Source organism: Watersipora subatra, chromosome 8 (genome assembly GCF_963576615.1).
Source record: "Watersipora subatra chromosome 8, tzWatSuba1.1, whole genome shotgun sequence".
Taxonomy (NCBI): Eukaryota; Metazoa; Bryozoa; class Gymnolaemata; order Cheilostomatida; family Watersiporidae; genus Watersipora; species Watersipora subatra.
In genome coordinates this window covers 62,053,666-62,059,892 of record NC_088715.1, presented here as the reverse complement: position 1 = coordinate 62,059,892, position 6,227 = coordinate 62,053,666, and the positions used below count along the sequence as shown (strand labels likewise).

General features: G+C 35.6%; 1 protein-coding gene across 1 annotated transcript in view; it reads left to right on the top strand.

Moving 5' to 3' along the window:
- The first annotated feature begins 1,326 nt into the window (after positions 1–1,326).
- LOC137401464 (uncharacterized) overlaps positions 1,327–6,227 on the top strand; it is a 51,021-nt gene continuing 46,120 nt past the window's right edge. The window contains exon 1 of the mRNA XM_068087817.1: positions 1,327–1,423. The gene's annotated coding sequence lies outside the window, so the exon portion shown is untranslated. The remainder of the gene's footprint in view (positions 1,424–6,227) is intronic.

Genomic DNA, 6,227 nt, shown 5'->3' with positions numbered 1-6,227 from the left:
CAAAATAGTTATATAAAAATACATATTTTAAATTTAATCTTGCAATAAATTATATTCTTTGAATGTGTTGCCTATCTTATTCAAATGCCAGATAGCATTTTAAATTTTTTTATACATGTTCAACCTTGCAAACAACCATTGCAAAGTTCCGCAGACAAAAAGTGATTCATTAAAACCGATGGCCGACATTGTTGATGACTGAAAACAGCACGAAGAGAATGCGTTGGCAAATTTAACAGGTTCTCAGTTTAAAAGTTTCCAGCATTGTTATATTAAGGTACTAAGTAAATGTCCGGTGTTGCACGGGCAATTAAAAAACAGCTTATAAACACTGGCAAGTAATGTAGTTGCCATTGTCAAGTTTGAGCAAGCTAGTATATTCCTAAACTTACTGATAAGAGCCCTGAGAGCAAGCTTTAGTGATGTTGCACGTAGCACTGCGTCATTATGTGTACTTTAACTGATATACTGAGGCTCTGCCCAAAAAATCCATTGTATTGCATGTAGCTGAATGGGTTAGATTTCTGCTTGTTGTTGTGAACTAGTGATTTTAAATTCTCATCTAGGGCAATGCAAATTTTTGTGGCTAGATTTTAATTACTATAGCAGAGAACACACACAACACACAGCTGTTTAGATTTATATAGATTGATAGCATTTGAAGAATTATTTAGCAATAAGTTGGTCTTACCACGTGTGCGGCAGCAAAATTCCATGAGTGTGTAAAAATCAAGCAGAGCACCAGGAAGGTTGAAACTATAATAGCGTTAACCAAATCAGTCCAGAGGTCAACCATTCAGGATTATAACAGCCAAAGACAGCTTTTAGTTTCTTCAACGGGAAGGAAACAAGGTGTCAGATACATTTCTTTTGACTGCTAGATGTACTGTATATTAAGTACTAAATAGTTCATTGTGTCGACTGTAAACTTTACTGATAACCAACTAAGCAAACGTGATTATTATACAGAGAGGTACAACGCAGGACTGATGACAGTGCTTTTGACCAAGCTAAGTATATTACCTTATTAAGTTTTATGACGAAACTTAATGATAACTCTCATCTCATGTAGGAGGTAAGAGCTACTGTTTAAAGCTATTGATCAACTCACCAGTCCAGATCTATTTGGCCCCGGTAGCACACCACCATGAAGGTCTGTTTCTGCGTCATCAGGTCTGATTAAGAGTTGCATTCTCGCAGACGAGAAAAACCAATGAAAAGACAACTCTGAAATGGGTTTTGTTTGACAAATAAGCGTGTTTCGACCGTGTGTCGTTGCAATGGCTTTACGACAATACGGAAATAGGATCTAGAAACCTTGAGAGAGTTCGAATAGACCTGGCGAAGATGTAGCTGGATAGCGAAACTGATGCATAAACTAACGTATTAGGATAAGCAAATACATGATAATCATTTAGTTCGTGTAAGTTAAATGGAAAATGCATACATTAGATTATCTATAGTAATACATTGATAATTGCAATAAGTTATAATACAATTACAAAATTAAATAAAACACAGTTACGAATTGGAAAATCCCACGTTTGCCAGTGTAAGGCGGATTTGAACAATTATACGTGGGATGAATTCGTTTAGGAAATTATACTTATATTTTATTTTAACTATGCCTAGATTTGTGATGCTGTTTACTTGGCGATTTAACGTTTTCCATCTATTTTTGGTATATATAAGCTTATAGTAATTTTACATTTGTTTGGTCGTCTGTTATTTTGGGTATTTTTTCTTTAGGACTCGTATTAAAAGTAGGAGCGAATGTGGTGATCGAAAGTAAATAAGTTTTTCTGAACAACAGGTTGATAAATGAGTGGCTAGAAATCTTAAGACGCTCATCTGACGGTCTCCAATGTTTGTATTAGCTCGCTCATTCTAGTAATTAATGTTTGGCTGTCTTAAAGCTTTCCTTTCAAGTTCTCTTGATTAGCATCATGTCTACTTCAGTACTCAGGTTGCATACTAATTAATTTTATATGCGACATTTTGATGCACAGTAAAATGATTGTATGGCGCCTTACAGTGCCTCGCCTTGCGTGTTCACAACTCGAGTTGTACAACTCGGTTTATAGTCCGAACCTCGACTGGATTGAAACTCGACGAGTTTGTATATCGACAACGGTTGGCCCAATCTCGACAGCAGTTTTACTATTTTACCATCTACTATTTTCATAGTAAATGAGCGATTTATATGTAAAAGACTTATTTGCGCAAAAATATCTTGTGATCCATTTGATGCAGCACTCCCCAGCTTATGTAGGCCTAACAATATTTTGCCCAACCTAAATATAAAACGAATGCTAAAACAAGTAACAATCATAAATATGGTTGACTGTTATGCTAGCAAAATGTTTTATTTGAAATCTAAACTTCAGTGAGTAGCTTTGATTTTAATTTTTTGAAGTGAGGATAGAACTGCAAAAAGACATTTATTATTTGTTGAAGATTAAATTATTGTAAAACTGCATCAGCCTTTGTCGATGTTCGGACCAACCTTTGTCTAGATTCGGACCAACCTCTGTCGAGATTGGGACTTGTCTAGGTTCGGACTTGTCGATGTTGGGACTGTTTCCCGTACAACTCGAGTTGCCGTGTTGTACAACTCGGCCTGGGTTTTTGATGAACTTGAGTTATGTTACGCAAAACTAACACGGGTTCGTAAAGAAAGCAAAGTGAGTGATTGGGGTGTCTGATTTACAGAACATTTACAGAAATTTAATAATAATAATTTAAATATATATACACATTTAAATTACATGTATATATATTGACGATATTTGCGCATATTTGTTTCTATAAATATAACAAGACAAAAACGTAGAATGTAAAAATCAAACTAAAAAGCAATCTATGTGAGAGCTGGGCCACTTCTTTTTCAAATGAAAAAAAGTTATTTCTCTAGAACCTGACAAGAGACTGAATGGACACCGAAAATGAACATGAAAATTATTTCAACGGCGTTTAATGATGCACCAAAATAAATTCCATATTGCTAGAGAAAATGAAACGATGAGATGAGATGTTCTCAAGCCGAGTTGTTGAACTCGAGTTGCTGTTGAAAGAACTCGGCTTGGGTTTTGATGAACTCGAGTTGTGCAACTCGAGTTGTGCAACTCTAATTGTACAACTCGAGTTGCAAACTCCGCGCAGTATAATTCTAATAATTCGCTATTAGCTCTAGTTTTACAGTACATACATAGTTTAATTTCTATTAGCTAACGGGTGCCTATTGATATACCATTGTTAATATAACCAGATCTACGGTTATGCTACCGTAATACCAGTATATTGCACCTTACTTTTGAAAAGTCGCGTTGCGTGTTCACCAATCGAGTTGTGCAACTCGAGTTGTGAACGCACAACGCGAGGCACTGTAAGGCGCCATCTGATTGAATAAAGATGCGACTTCAAAAACGTTTGCTCATATGCTGAAATAGCAAACAGAAAACCTATTTGGTTCATATTAAGTCAACTCGAGGTGATAGCTCTAAATAACTTCCCTTTTGTGCTGACAGAAACATTGTTTACTACCTATTTAAGCCATCGCCAACAAAATCATGTTGCTATAATGCATCAAAGAGAATTCATGTACAGAACTGCTCAAGCGAACAGGTAGACAGATACCTTGAGATACTTTTACGCGCAACCAGTTGCTCGTAAAACTTCCCAGTTACACTCTCTCCAGTTTAGTTTCAGACCAGTAAAATAATCCTGCCTGATTTCATTTTTCTTTTCTCACAAGTCTGTCGTGTTCAATATCACACACTTCACATTCCATCACACCTTCCCTCTAACTTTGTTTACCGGGGTCGGACACATCTCTGGCAAAAATCATGAATTGATACAAGCGGTCAGTATGCTGGCGCCAGTATTTTTGTAGGTTGTATTTTTGCATGTGTTTGAAGTACAAAATGAGGCATGTGCCAAAAATGTATCACAGAACATAAATGTTAACTTTGTGTACACATCATTGTTTGCCCCTCGTGCTATTCTCATAAACTACCTTTACTAATTCTCAAGTCTATTCTCTTTTGCTCAGCTGCTTTGGGTGTAATCAGTAACTGATCATCAATGAGTAACCGTTCATGTGATACATGGAATTGACAGCGGTAGTGAAATATATGTCGAAGAAATTAGCTGATTTTTGAACCTACTTAGACCGACTGTGTTAACAATGAATCATGGTTCTCTGTCATTTACTACTCATAGATTTGATTTCTTTATTTCATTTATGATAGGAAATCATTGACAATAGTGTATAGAGGATAAATCCAAGTTTATGCATATGCTTTGGACTACATGAACCCTTCTTGTGTACCCCATTTGTGTCACATCTGCCTTTCTTTAAATTTTCACCCAGTCATTCATCAACCCTACAGATCTACACTAAGTTTTTAATGAGTAAAAATGTAAATGAAATACACTATTTCCGCAATATTTTTTATTTTAATCGGGACTTTATGAAGCATTGACCAAATGACTGTCTTTTTGCTGTCTTAGGCTTTTTCTGCAGACATTGTGGATTCTGCACCGTTTCATTGGCACAGGAGTATCCTAGTTGACAGACATCCAAGCACACTGGTACTGTGGTAATCTAAAAAGTAGTATTTTTTGTCAGCATTTAACATGTCAGCTATCGCTCATTAGCTCATTTCATTCCTCTACTTTATCGCTCTTTTTTGCTCTGCTTCCAGCGTCATTCGTTTTCTCACAATCTCTCCAATTTTGCTCAAATGTTTGGATTAATTGTCTTAAAGGTTGACTAGCAACAAAATTCACATTACAGTTTTTTGGTATCAAAAGATTCACCATGTCTTACTCTACTGTGATGTAGGTGCAAAATGTGATTACAAGCTTTTTAAAGCTAAAAAGACGAACAGTTAATCGCAACCATCACGAAAACGCCGTAGATTGGAATCTATTTCCAAAATGGCTCAAATGGGACGTAACTGAACAATATGGCTTCTGTTTACACTTTCATGCAACCTCATTCGTCGAAATATTTTCACAAATATACTTCATGCATTTAATAAAACTACAGTGAAACTCGGATAACTCAAACTTCAAAGAACCGAGCAAAAGTGTTCGAATTATCAGAGCGTTCAAGTTATCAGAGCACTGTCACAAGTCCATGTATTTACTTATTTATTAGTAGATACATGTACATATACAATCTATAATATAAATCAAAAGCACAAATGGCTTGTTTCAAATTAAATGCTTCTAATGTAAAGTTTAAAACATTTTTATCAAAAAGTATAGAGATTTTTCTATCACTTGAGATTGGTTCGTTGTTTGAGGTGATGTTATTGCCAGGACGTTTTTTAGATTGGCATTGGCAAAACTTGAGTGTTGTTGAAATGCTCAAAAGAAAAGACATCAGTACATATACAAACTATAATATAAAGCAAAAGCACAAATGGCTTGTTTCAAATTAAATGCTTCTAATGTAAAGTTTAAAACGTTTTTATCGAAAAGTATAGAGATTTTTTTATCACTTGAGATTGGTTCGTTGTTTGAGGTGATGTTATTGCCAGGACGTTTTTTAGATTGGCATTGGCAAAACTTGAGCGTTGTTGAAATGCTCAAAAGAAAAGACATCAGTACATATACAAACTATAATATAAAGCAAAAGCACAAATGGCTTGTTTCAAATTAAATGCTTCTAATGTAAATTTTAAAACGTTTTTATCGAAAAGTATAGAGATTTTTCTATCACTTGAGATTGGTTCGTTGTTTGAGGTGATGTTATTGCCAGGACATTTTTTAGATTGACTCACTTTACCTCGCTTCCGAAGGGCGATCGCTACGCGGATGTTTGGTATAAATCAAATTTCACCAAACCTTTAGAAAAGTCGTTGACAAAAATATTTTGCTGATGGTGGTAATAACGACGCTTATGAATTACGAAAAGTTGAGGTTTACCTCTATGGCTTGGAATAAAGTGATTTTCTAAAGCGATAGCAACCGTTTCGGTAGCCGTTGGGCAAAAAACAGTTCGAATTAACAGTGTTGAGTTCGAGTTATATAGAGCCATTTATCATTACGCGGGAACGTACCAAGCAAATCCATTCGAGTTAACCATGTGTTCGCTATATCCGAGGGTGAGTTATCCATGTTTCACTGTATGTCAATTGTCCTTACGCGTCTGTGTCATCATCATCGTAATGCTGTCACTTTGAGCACTGAAACCTGAAAACCTACCATAAAAATTT